This window comes from Myxine glutinosa, chromosome 5 (assembly GCF_964187855.1).
Source record: "Myxine glutinosa chromosome 5, kmMyxGlut1.1, whole genome shotgun sequence".
Classification (NCBI taxonomy): domain Eukaryota; kingdom Metazoa; phylum Chordata; class Myxini; order Myxiniformes; family Myxinidae; genus Myxine; species Myxine glutinosa.
In genome coordinates, this window is record NC_136265.1 from 8,177,197 (window position 1) to 8,191,605 (window position 14,409).

Sequence of the window (14,409 nt, forward strand, 5' to 3'; positions counted from 1 at the left end):
ACTGGAGGAGCCAAGGCGGTCGGTGGAGCCAAGACCTTCACAAACAGGTCACACAACGACGTAGTGCGGAGTGCTCGCCTTAACGTTGGACATTTGTCCAAAACACGACTCCGCGGATCTTTAGTCGAAAAACAAATACTGTACGTACAATGTGGATGAATTTTTACATGAGGATTAAAAATATGTATAGATCGTTTACACGCGTCAACTACATGCTCATGACCATGTACACATGTTCGTGTACGCGTGCCAACTACATGCTCATGCACACACATCAACTACATGCTCGTGTACACACGTTTGTCTACACACATGAACGACATGCGCATGTACACATGTTCGTGCACACACATCAACTACATGCTCGTGTACACACGTTTGTCTACACACATCAACAACATGCTCATGTACACATGTTTATGTGCATGTGCCAACTACATGCTCATGTACACATGTTCGTGCACACACATCAACTACATGCTCGTGTACACACATTTGTCTACACACATCAACGACATGCTCATGTACACATGTTTATGTGCATGTGCCAACTACATGCTCATGTACACATGTTCGTGCACACACATCAACTACATGCTCGTGTACACACGTTTGTCTACTCACATGAACGACATGCGCATGTACACATGTTTATGTGCATGTGCCAACTACATGCTCATGTACACATGTTCGTGCACACACATCAACTACATGCTCGTGTACACACGTTTGTCTACACACATGAACGACATGCGCATGTACACATGTTTATGTGCATGTGCCAACAACATGCTCATGTACACATGTTCATGTACGCGTGCCAACTACATGCTCATGTACACATGTTCGTGCACACACATCAACTACATGCTCGTGTACACACATTTATCTACACACATCAACGACATGCTCATGTACACATGTTTATGTGCACATGCAAGCTACATGCTCATGTACACATGTTCATGTATGCACGTCAACGACGTGCTCATGTACACATGTTCGTGTACCCATGCCAAAACTACATGCTCATGTACACATGCCAGCTACATGCCGATCAGTCACACATGTTCATGCATATGTGCCAACTACGTGCTCATGTACACATGTTTGTGCACACACATCAACTACATGCTCGTGTACACACGTTTGTCTACACACATCAACGACATGCGCATGTACACATGTTTATGTGCACGTGCCAACAACATGCTCATGTACACATGCTCGTGTACATGCATCACCGACATGCTCATGTACACATGTTCATGTATGCACGTCAACGACGTGCTCATGTACACATGTTTGTGTACGCATGCCAACTACATGCTCATGCACACATGTTTATGCGCACGTGCAAACTACATGCTCACGTTCACGTGCAAACTACATTCTCATGTACACATATTCGTGCACACACATCAACTACATGCTCGTGTACACACGTTTGTGTACACACATCAACGACATGCTCATGCACGGGCATCAACTACATGCTCGAATACACATGGTCGTGTATGCGCATTAAATACATGCTCATGTACACGTGCAAACTACATGCTCATGCACACACGTTTATCTACACACATCAACGACATGCTCATGCACGGGCATCAACTACATGGTCGTGTACGCGCAGCAACGACATGTTCGTGTACACATCCCGACAACATAGACTAAGTGCAGGGCAGGGACATCTCCCGAGCACGGTATTTATGCGTCTCTGTGCGAAACATGATGCACTTCATGGTATTTGTACCTTTCAGGTGACACACCACCCGTGAGGGCACCCAAAACATTGGCATTTTCGTGTAATGCTGCAAAAACGAGTCCGAGAAGCATCTAATACCATGAAGACTACCGGAGCGTGTGCAATTTCACCAGATGAATCGACTAAACTGGTGCAATACACAGGGAATACGCGGCCAACAAAGTGTGCTACTCTGCAATGCGGCACCCCCCCCCCCCCCCCCCCCCCCCCAGTTATGAGCGGCTGGAATAGGCTTCAATCCTTCGGTCTCAGCGCTTGAGGTACACGATACAACACGATACTTGAGGTACACGATACGAACAATAGGCCACGATACACAATCCCTGAAGTTTCACTTCCACCTAAAATTTCATAATCCTCCATTTTACAGCTCACAGATCGATTAACCACAACTTTGGAGTCATAGTCATATTTATGAAGCTACAACACACACACACACACACACACACACACACACACACACACACACACACACACACACACACACACACACACACACACACACACACACACACACACACACACACACACACACACACACACACACACACACACACACACACACACACACACACACACACACACACACACACACACACACACACACACACACACACACACACACACACACACACACACACACACACACACACGTTGGGGATGGGGATTGGGGGGGGGGGGAGGCACCAGAAAGAATTTAAAGTAGAATTGAGAAAATGAAAAGGAAGGATGATAGCAGAGAGAGATAGGAGGATACTCATGCGTAACGAATATATAGCCCATGATACATTAAAAGCTCCACATCATCATTTCATTTTTTTTGAAACGCATAAATACAACAGCACTCGGTCGAGCGCATACCTCCGCAGGCTGAACAGGTAACGTCTTGTGTCCACCGACAGGTCGGATCTGGATCCGGGCCTGAACCAAAAACTCATCCGATTAATAATAATAATAATAATTCATTTATTTTGTAGAGCGCTTTTCATGAAGCCCAAAGGCGCTTTGACAGAGTGCAAAACATAATGCATAACAAAACATGAAAACAACAATTGCAAAAAGACAAGAATCAATAGGGAAATATTTAAAGCAAAAGGAGGGAGAAGGAGAAGTGATAGTCAGGGGTTAAATGCTGTGGGTTGAATGTTGAATGCAGTGCTGAACAGGTGGGTCTTTAGTGATGTTTTGAATGTGGTGAGTGAGGAGGAGTCTCTGATGGTGTGAGGTAGTGAGTTCCAGAGGGTGGGAGCAGCGATGGAGAAGGCCCTGTCCCCCCAGGATCTGAATTTGGTCCGGATGGGGGGGGGGTCAGGAGGTTGGTACCAGCAGAGCGGAGGTTGCGGGTGGGAGGAGTTCAGAGAGGTCAGTAGGGGAGACCGGGGAGAATTGAGACAGGGGAAGGCAGGATAAGGGGGGGCAGGTGGTTGGAGGGGGAGCGGGTGCGGCGGTGGTCAAGCTGTTGTAGATGTCCGATTGTTCTCGTCCGATTGTTCTCGTCACTTACCCAACTCATCCACCAAGTTCTGTCACAAGTCGTCCACAAGGTTTTGAAATGTCACACTATATATCGGTTTTGACCCTATCTCTCAATGGTGAAGAATCACTTAAAAGTTTTAAGACTCTGGTATCCGGATCTTCACCAAAATCTAATCATTTCGTCCTCGTCACGAACACAACCTCCCCACAAAATTTCGTCCGAATCCGTCCACAACTTCTTGAGACATCTTGTTCACACAAAAAAAACAAGAAAGAGCAATCAGAGATTGCAAACCCTCACCAGGATGTATTTTCACTGGTTTTTAAGGCTTTTGTGTTAAAAGAAATATGGCGGCCGAACCACGTGACGATGACGTCATCATTCTTTCTTTTTTCCTCCACCAATTTATGCCGACATGATGCTCAAGAAATTTCATCTTCATAGGATGAAGTTTTGTACTTGTCGAATTATGACATCACAGTGGAGGCACCTATGACATCATCATTAACATATTTTATTCCACATGGAGAGTTCTTTACAATAAGCCATTTCTGAATTTTTTCTATTCAGCGCTTTCAGAGATAGAGGTGCAAAGTTTTTCGTTTTTTTCCAAGATGGCGGCCGAACCACGTGACCTACGACGTCATAATTATCATTTAAAAAATGATACAGGTGGAGTTGCACATATGGTGAAAATTTCCTGTCGATCGGACCAACGGTTGCAGAGAAAATCATATTTATTCTGTGCGGACAAACAAACAAACAGACAGACAGTTCTCACTTAACCCAGAGCTCCTCAGCACACTGTCAATACTCCTCACTCAACCGAGAGCTCCTCAGCACACTGTCAATACACCTCACTGAACCGACAGCTCCTCGGCGCACTGTCAATACACCTCACTGAACCGAGAGCTCCTCAGCACACTGTCAATACTCCTCACTCAACCGAGAGCTCCTCAGCACACTGTCAATACACCTCACTGAACCGACAGCTCCTCGGCGCACTGTCAATACTCCTCACTCAACACAGAGCTCTTCGGCACACTTTCAATACTCCTCACTCAACCCAGAGCTCCTCAGCGCACTGTCAATACTCCTCACTCAACCGAGAGGTCCTCAGCACACTGTCAATACACCTCACTGAACCGAGAGCTCCTCAGCACACTGTCAATACACCTCACTCAACCGAGAGCCATTAATTGTTCAAACATGACGTGGATGAACATAGCGCCAGACTCCTGACCCCAAGCACGGAGAAAGCCTTCGAGTGACATCCGAAGCGAGGAATGTTCCAATACTATGCTCTTCACCTCACCCCTCCCCCGGTTCCCCGCCAAGCACGTGTTCCTTACCATCCGCCATTATATAGACATCCGCCATTTTGTTCACATTTCCCATGCGCATTAAAATTGAAAATAAAATATTTTACACTGAAAATTTGATTTTAAATTTTCCTTGGGGAGAGCGTCTGTACGAATCCCACTTCTGACACCAGATGTCATGTCTGAGGCTACGTTACCACAGTGTACCTCAGCGCCAGGACCTTTAGTCTCAGGATATGGCCAAGCACTCTATATTGCACTGCATTCAATAAACTTTGCCGTTCCCCAAGGATCATTCAATTGGGCCGAAATTGACAACAAACGCACACGAAAAGCGCATAGCTCGAACACGTTTTCTTACCTTTGAAAGGGTTCATTTCTAAATAAAATAAAAAATACAGGGAATAGGGAGGGTAGACAAGACGCTATTATAAAACGGTACGAACCAAGCAAATCAAAAGATACAAACTTGTACACAAAGATGAGAAATAAAGCTCAAATCGCACTCCTACTAAACCACTCTAGGGGACACAGAACACACTTATACTTATAGAACAAGTGAAAATGCAGGCGGGACTTCCCTTTGTCTACGATGCGCAGGGTGGACGCAAGACTCGATGCAGCCCACTTTGGAAAGCAGGTGCGAGACGAGAACCTGTGACGAAGTCGGTCCAAACATGAAGTAAAACTGCCACGGGCAGCGCTGGCGACGAGTAGCACCCAAGATGCAGAAAGCCAAACACAGCATGACGAGATGAATTAGCTACGAGGAAGGCAAACAATGTTCAGCTCCTCATCCAGGCCTTGTGACCACCTTTGTCCTTTTCAAACACGGCCTCCTGGTCCACCCTTCTTCTCTCCAGGCCCTTATTCTTCCTCTTCCCAGTGAATGGCTCCTTCCCCTCTCCATCGATACGGCGATCCCAGCTTGGGTCGATTCCACAAGAAGCAAACCACGATCAATGTCTCCTCACAAAACTCCTCTTTGAACAGCTTGCTCGTCCTTCCACGCAAAACCTTTTCTACCTCCTGGTCTCAGTTCTCTGCCACATGAGGCCTCCTCTTCCTCCTGGGTAGACGTTTCTTCTGGGCTGTGACGGCTGTCCCGCCATTGGGGCGGCCCCAATAAAATAAATGTACATTGGCACTTCTGGCTCCACAGCACACTGCGCCACCATGGCTGACATACACTGAACAGACAGATAGTCACGGCATTGTAGCACACATGTGACATGTATGTGGCCTCTCTCATGGGAAGTCCTCACCTAGCCCCACCCAGACAAGAAGTGTTTACAAACAAAATGAATCTGTCTTCCCTGTCTATAAATTGCAACGCTGCCTCCTCAGCATCCTTGTGCACAAAACAACAACAACAACAACAACAGGCATTTTAAGGCCATTTTCCCTGCAAGAGCGGGGGTTAGCCTTGCGGTTCCCATGACAATCTTCTCCATTTTGCCCTATTTTCTGCATCTCCCCTTGTTAACCCCCTTGCCCGCATTTCTTCTTCGACCATCTTTAGCCAAGTCTTTCTCGGTCTTCCCCATCCTCTACTTCCTTCTACATTCATTTCCATCACTCTTCTCAACCAGTCACTTTCATCCTTCCTCAACACATGACCAAACCATCTCAAACAGTTCCTCTTCACAGCATCAATCACAGGCTCTATTCCCATCATCTTTCGCAATTCATCATTTGTCTTCCTCTCTCTCAACGATACTCCGCACATCCGTCGAACCATTCACATTTCCACCCTTCCAGCCTTCGTTGCTGCTCTACGTTCATTACCCATGTCTCGCTCCCATAAATCATAACACTTCTCACACATGCAGCATACACCTTTCCCTTCAGCTTCAACGACACTCCCCTCATCATCAGCACGCCACTCAGTTCCCGAAACTTCTTCCATGCACATCTCACTCCAGCAACCGTTGCCGAGTCTGATCCACCTTCTCCATTCAGCATGTCTCCGAGGTAGCAAGATGTTTTCACACCTTCCAGCTTCACGCCATCTCCAAAAACCAACTCAACATTTCCTCCATCTGCAGCTCCCTCTGTGCACACCTTACACTTGAATGTAGCTGCCACACTGGTTAATGACCCTCTCAAACCACTACATTTTTGATGAACCCACTCAACGCACATTGTACATTGAATGGAATTCACTCAGACACCCTTCCTACACACAGCACAGGGCCACTTCCCAGTTCTTTCCACCTCACCACATGCTTTACCACTTGCCATCACCTTCGTCTTTCCGATATTCACCTTCAGACCTTTTGTCTCCATACATTCCTTCCACTTGTTCATCTTCTCCTTCAGTCCATCCATACTTTCTGCAATCAACACCAGATCATCTGCATACAACTCCCACGGTAAACCCTCCTTTACGTTCCGAGCCAGCACCTCCATCACAGCTACAAATAGTAGTGGACTTAGTACCGACCCCTGATGCACTCCCACCTTCACCTCAAACTCACCACTGTTCCTGTCCTTCGTCCTTACAGCTGTGCACGCTCTTTTGTACATTGCCATCACTACTCTGATCAACCATTCCTGCACTCCTAACTTCCTCAATGCCCATGTCCATACTTTGCGTGGTACCCTATCGAATGCTTTCTCCAGATCAACAAACCCAAGAAACAACTTCTTCCTCTTCTCCATGTACTTATCCTGCAACTGCCTCACAATAAAAAGCACGTCTGTCGTTCCTCTTCCTGGCATAAATCCAAACTGCATTTCGTCGATCTTCACCTTCTTCCTTATCCTCCCCTCCAACACCCTTTCCAATACCTTCATTCCATGCTCCAATAACTTTATCGCTCGATACGAGCCACAGTCCAGAGGGTCACCTTTCCCCTTGTATAGAGGGACGAGGGTACTTAGTTCCCAATCCACTGGAATGCGGCCTTCTTTCACCACCAGATTACAGATCTCTGTCATTCTCTTCACACCCCAACTTCCCGCTGCCTTCAACATATCTCCCACAACTCCCGTCGGCCCTCCCGCTTTTCTACTCTTCATTGCTTTTATCGCTTCCTCAACTTCCTTCTCGGTTATCATCTCTGCCGATCCTAAAACTGGGTCACTCTCTATGTTGCCATCCCATTCATTCTCTGCATTCAACAGTATTTCCATATATCTCTTCCATCTTCCTTTAATTCCATCTGGGTCAACAACGATTTGTCCCACTTCATCCTTCAAGCAACTCACCCCCATCACATCACACCTCTCTATCTGCTTTGCAATCCTGAATACCGCTGTCTGACCCTCTTCCAAATCCAAGCGTTCTCCGAACATTTTCCTGCATGCCTCCTGCGCCTCTTTATTTGCAGCCTTCCTGGCTGCCTTATAACTTTCATGCTCTGCCTTTTCTGCCTCCATACCCTTCGCCTTCTGCCACTCCTTGAACTTCTTCCTCTTCTCGTCAATCTTCTTTCCAACTTCATCATTCCACCACCATGTTTGCCGAGTGCCTCGGTGGTCCTTTTGTCCATCCACAAACCTCACCAACGGCTCCCAACAGACTATCTTTCATTGACATCCGACCACGTTCAAGCTCAACCACATCATCCTCTACCATACTCAGCCTCTCTTTTAATGCCTCCCTCACTGTCACCTCTTTCAACCTCCACACCTTCATTCTCGGTTGGTACTTCACCCGCCGAGCTCTCCTCGCACCTTTCACCCTTATGTCGCAGACAACCAAGTGGTGCTGTGAAACAGCCTCATCCCCCGGGATCACCTTTGTGTCCCGGAGGTGCCCCCTATCTCGCCTACGCACCAGCAGGTAGTCAACGGTTGTCGTCGACCCACCTGACGTGTATGTAACAAGCTTATTATCCTCTTTCTGGAACTGAGTATTACAAATCAACAAATCAGCTCCATCAGCAAACTCCGAAATCCTTTCACCTTCTCCATTTCTCACACCATATCCGTAACCCCCATGAACTCCCTCAAAACCGTCCATACTCCTTCCCACATGTCCATTTAGGTCTCCTCCTACCACAACAACTTTCTCATCTTTCACGTTTTCCATCAGCTTCTCTGTCGCACACCAGAACTTGTCCTTCTCTTCATCGCTCCGACCAACCTGCGGAGCATATCCCGAGATGACGTTCACCAAGAGCTTTCCAATCATCATTTTCACCATCATCAACCTATCACTCACTCTAGTCACACTCACCACACTGTCTACAAACTCCTCATAAAACAGGGCACCAACACCATTCACGCCCTCTGGGCACCCTTGCCACACAAACTTGTATTTCTGTCCCTGCCTCCCCTTCACCATTCTCAAACCACTTCCCTTCCATCTCGTCTCCTGCACACAACATATGTCTACTCTTCTTCTGACCAATACTTCCACCACTTCTCCTGATCTCCCTGTCATTGTCCCTACATTGCATGTCCCAAACCTCAGAAACCGATCTCCACGTCGGGCATCAGACGTTTCGCCGTCATAAATGGAGTGATTTCCATCCTTGCTTCGATCGGGTTCCCCACCTTGAGTTTTGACGAGAGGGAGTGGGGTCCCCCACGGGGTACTTCGGGCTGTACCCTGCCCATATGTAGTTGTAATTGTCATGGTTCTCTTTTTGAGGCAATGTTTTTCTGGCCGGATGCCCTTCCTGACGCCAACCCTTTTAGTCGCCTCTTACGACACACAGGGATACGTTGTACCTATTCTAAACCGGGGTACACACCGGTATCCTTGTGTATTGAAAAATAAAAACATGTTGGAGTGTTTTAAATTCTTGAGAGTGTCTCATTTGTTCAATTTATTGAACTAGTGAGGTACCTATGCTACACACGGGTGGGAGGCCAGAAGCAAACAGACAATGCAGAAACGGCGAATGCCTAAGCATGAAACCAATAAATTCCACATTCCTGTGGCACTTTCAGTTGTACGTCAGACATGGACAGCAAGTTCGTGAAGGACTTCCATGAAAAACGTACCCGTTCGCAAAGAAACGGGTACTTTTGTTCCATACCCAGTCAATGGCGAATCTGCATATGGCGATCCGCGAATTTCACGTTTAGAAAGTAGAAACCGTAATGGCATTCCGTCATTCACTTGAACTCAATATCTCTTTTTTCATTCCAAACAGCATAACTCCAATGACAAATTAAAGAGCATTAATATAAAAAATAAACTTTCAACAACATTCGTGACACAAACAAATATTTAAATCAGGATGTGCAGTTCCGTACTGCTCATGTGCATGTGCAGTTCCGTACGTACGAATTCAAAATCGTAATTGTATTCACTCAATTCCAATAATCAATAATTGAAACTTCAACCAAATATTGTTTTAAATGACGGTTGTATTGGAATATTATCAAACCAGCTCATTGCCATCATCTGTCCACTTCTGCATTTGGCAGTTTCGTAATTCATCAGGATTTTCCTCAATTCCACAATGAAATGTTCATGAAATATTGTTCAGGCGTTTTTTATTTTCATGTCATGTTCTTTTGGTGAATTATCGTAGGATTTTACTGCAGGGGTTCCAGGAAATCGTTGCTATCGGTGCAGCCGTTTTTGCGGTACCCGGGACAATAACCTTATGCAGGAGTCCAAACCTGAAAATGCTGGAGACCAAAGCTGAAATTGGAAAAACAATACAGCCTATTTTACTCCAGGGGGTCCCAGGATTACCCACCCAAAATATCGTTGCGATCGGTTCAGCCGTTTTTGCGGTACCCGGGACAATAACCTTATGCAGGAGTCCAAACCTGAAAATGCTGGAGACCAAAGCTGAAATTGGAAAAACAATACAGCCTATTTTACTCCAGGGGGTCCCAGGAATACCCACCCAAAATATCGTTGCGATCGGTTCAGCCGTTTTTGCGGTACCTGGGAACAGACGGACAGACGGACAGACATTTGTTGAATTATAGTAAGATGTCTTACATAACAGTGTTTAGTATTCCGCAGCGATAGACTGCATGCACACCTGGACCATTTCCTTTCCCCCCAATGGCAGAGAGGGGTGGAGTGGGGCCAGGGTTCATGGTTCGTAATGAGACACTATTCTGTTTGTGATAAAAACCCATACTAAACAAGTCAAATGCAAGCATGCTTGTTACACTGCAAGTGGGCCACAGACATTAACACTAAAAATTAATATGATAAATTGGTTACCGTCACTCGCACGAAACATGTGAATCACCTCATCAAGTAGTACAGAAGCTGCTGCTCAGACATCAACCCCACACAAACATAGCATGCGGTGTAACCTGATGGCGAGGTATCTCCAAAAATATCAAACAACTTGAACACCTGATGGAAAGGAATCTCCAAAAATACCAAATCACTTGTACACCTGGTGGCAAGGAATCCCCAAAAATACCAAACCACTTCTACACCTGGTGGCAAGGAATCTCCAAAAATACCAAACCACTTGTACACCTGATGACGAGGAATCTCCAAAAATACCAAACCACTTGTACACCTGATGACGAGGAATCTCCAAAAATACCAAACCACTTGTACACCTGATGATGAGGAATCTCCAGAAATACCAAACCACTTGTACACCTGATGACGAGGAATCTCCAGAAATACCAAACCACTTGTACACCTGGTGGCAAGGAATCTCCAAAAATACCAAACCATTTGTACACCTGATGACGAGGAATCTCCAAAAATACCAAACCACTTGTACACCTGATGACGAGGAATCTCCAGAAATACCAAACCACTTGTACACCTGATGACGAGGAATCTCCAGAAATACCAAACCACTTGTACACCTGATGATGAGGAATCTCCAGAAATACCAAACCACTTGTATACCTGATGGCGAGGAATCTCCAGAAATACCAAACCACAACACTTGATGGCAATGATTCTCCAGAAATACCAAACCACTTGTACACCTGATGACGAGGAATCTCCAGAAATACCAAACCACTTGTACACCTGATGATGAGGAATCTCCAGAAATACCAAACCACTTGTATACCTGATGGCGAGGAATCTCCAGAAATACCAAACCACAACACTTGATGGCAATGATTCTCCAGAAATACCAAACCACTTGTACACCTGATGACGAGGAATCTCCAGAAATACCAAACCACTTGTACACCTGATGGCGAGGAATCTCCAGAAATACCAAACCACAACACTTGATGGCAATGAATCTCCAGAAATACCAAACCACTTGTACACCTGATGACGAGGAATCTCCAAAAATACTAAACCACAACACTTGATGGCAATGATTCTCCAGAAATACGAAACCACTTGTACACCTGATGACGAGGAATCTCCAGAAATACCAAACCACTTGTACACCTGATGATGAGGAATCTCCAGAAATACCAAACCACAACACTTGATGGCAATGATTCTCCAGAAATACCAAACCACTTGTACACCTGATGATGAGGAATCTCCAAAAATACCAAACCACAACACTTGATGGCAATGATTCTCCAGAAATACCAAACCACTTGTATACCTGATGGCGAGGAATCTCCAGAAATACCAAACCACAACACTTGATGGCAATGAATCTCCAGAAATACCAAACCACTTGTACACCTGATGACGAGGAATCTCCAAAAATACTAAACCACAACACTTGATGGCAATGATTCTCCAGAAATACGAAACCACTTGTACACCTGGTGGCAAGGAATCTCCGAAAATACTAAACCACTTGTACACCTAGTGGCAAGGAATCTCCAAAAATACCAACCCACCTGATACCTGCAGACCGCGCAGGAATTAGTCATTTGTTCAGAGTGCCAAAGATAACTCACCCACTCTTTGCGAAACACCATGGGATCTTTAACATCCACCACCTACGCCCAGTTTAACGTCCATACAGGGATGGCACAAACACTGTAGAATCACCAGTGTGGTAGTTTATAGCTAGGTCGCCTTTTCGAACCCAGGTCAGACAAGCTCGGAGGTGAGCGCGCATGGGCTATCCTGCAAGGCCAAAAAAAAAATCAATTATAGTCACAGGCACAAGGAACCCAAATGTCCACCAGTGATTGTTGTTGTTGTTGACTACAACAGACAATTTGACAACAATCACCAAAATTGTAAAACCACAGTGCGGACAACAACAAACCACGACCGACTCGCGGATTCCTCAATAAGGACAAATAAAAGGTTCAAAAAGTCTGACGTTTCGGCCACATGGCGGACTTCATCGGCGACAATTCACCTTTACCTGCAATAAAACGGCGTCAAGCATGGGGAACAGGTTCATGAAATACTTGGGGCAAAAAGGCTACCTGGACGACACCACAATAACATGGGGATAATAGAGTGGCGTAGTGGTCATAGTAGTAGTCAAAGTCGCAGTGCATGTTCAAATAAACGTGTACATCAGTGTTAAAATGGTTGTTGTGATTTTACACCAGTAGACGTGACTGGGTTTGGTGAAAGACCTCACAATCTGGCCAAAACCAAATCCTCAGACGGCGTCAAAATGCCAAAAGAGAAAAATAATAAAATCCTATCATCTGTATAATGGATGTGATGGTACAAATGGCTGGTGTTTGTGCCCATTTGTAACAAATTGCATGACTTGTTGGAACATTTTTCATTCATTTTTGCTTCGCCAAACATCTCTACAAGGAATGTTCAACAATGACAATCCATGACATGATTACAACCGTATGCTCGCCTCGTCGTATACGAGTAAAGTTTGTAATGTTCGTTTGGTGAAGAACAAAAAGCATTCATGTTGATAAAATACAACATGTGAACAACAATTACTACAACAACCATCATACAGCCGACAACAACCGTCAAACAGCCAACAACCATCACGCAGCCAACAACCATCACACAGCCAACAACCATCATACAGCCGACAACAACCGTCAAACAGCCAACAACCATCACGCAGCCAACAACCATCACACAGCCAACAACCATCAAACAGCCAACAACCGTCACACAGCCAACAACCATCACACAGCCAACAACAACCATCATACAGCCGACAACAACCGTCAAACAGCCAACAACCATCACGCAGCCAACAACCATCACACAGCCAACAACCATCATACAGCCGACAACAACCGTCACACAGCCAACAACCATCACACAGCCAACAACAACCATCATACAGCCGACAACAACCGTCAAACAGCCAACAACCATCACGCAGCCAACAACCATCACACAGCCAACAACCATCATACAGCCGACAACAACCGTCAAACAGCCAACAACCATCACGCAGCCAACAACCATCACACAGCCAACAACCATCAAACAGCCAACAACCGTCACACAGCCAACAACCATCACACAGCCAACAACAACCATCATACAGCTGACAACAACCGTCACACAGCCAACAATAACCATCATACAGGCAACAACCATCACACAGCTAACAACCGCCACACAGTCAACAACCATCAAACAGCCAACAACCATCACACAGCCAACAACCATCACACAGCCAACAACCATCAAACAGCCAACAACCGTCACACAGCCAACAACAACCATCACACAGCTAACAACCGCCACACAGTCAACAACAATCATACAGCTGACAACAACCGTCACACAGCCAACAATAACCACCATACAGCTGACAACAACCATCATACAGCTGAAAACAACAACCATCGTACAGCCGGCAACAACCGTCAAACAGCCAACAACCATCACACAGCCAACAACCATCACACAGCCAACAACCATCACACAGCCAACAACCATCACACAGCCAACAACCATCAAACAGCCCACAACCATCACACAGCCAACAACCGTCACACAGCCAACAACCGTCACACAGCCAACAACCGTCACACAGCCAACAACCGTCACACAGCCAACAACCGTC

General features: G+C 45.9%; 1 protein-coding gene across 1 annotated transcript in view; it reads right to left on the bottom strand.

Moving 5' to 3' along the window:
* LOC137428743 (uncharacterized) overlaps positions 1–14,409 on the bottom strand; it is a 207,239-nt gene that overhangs the window by 165,718 nt on the left and 27,112 nt on the right. The window lies entirely within an intron of this gene.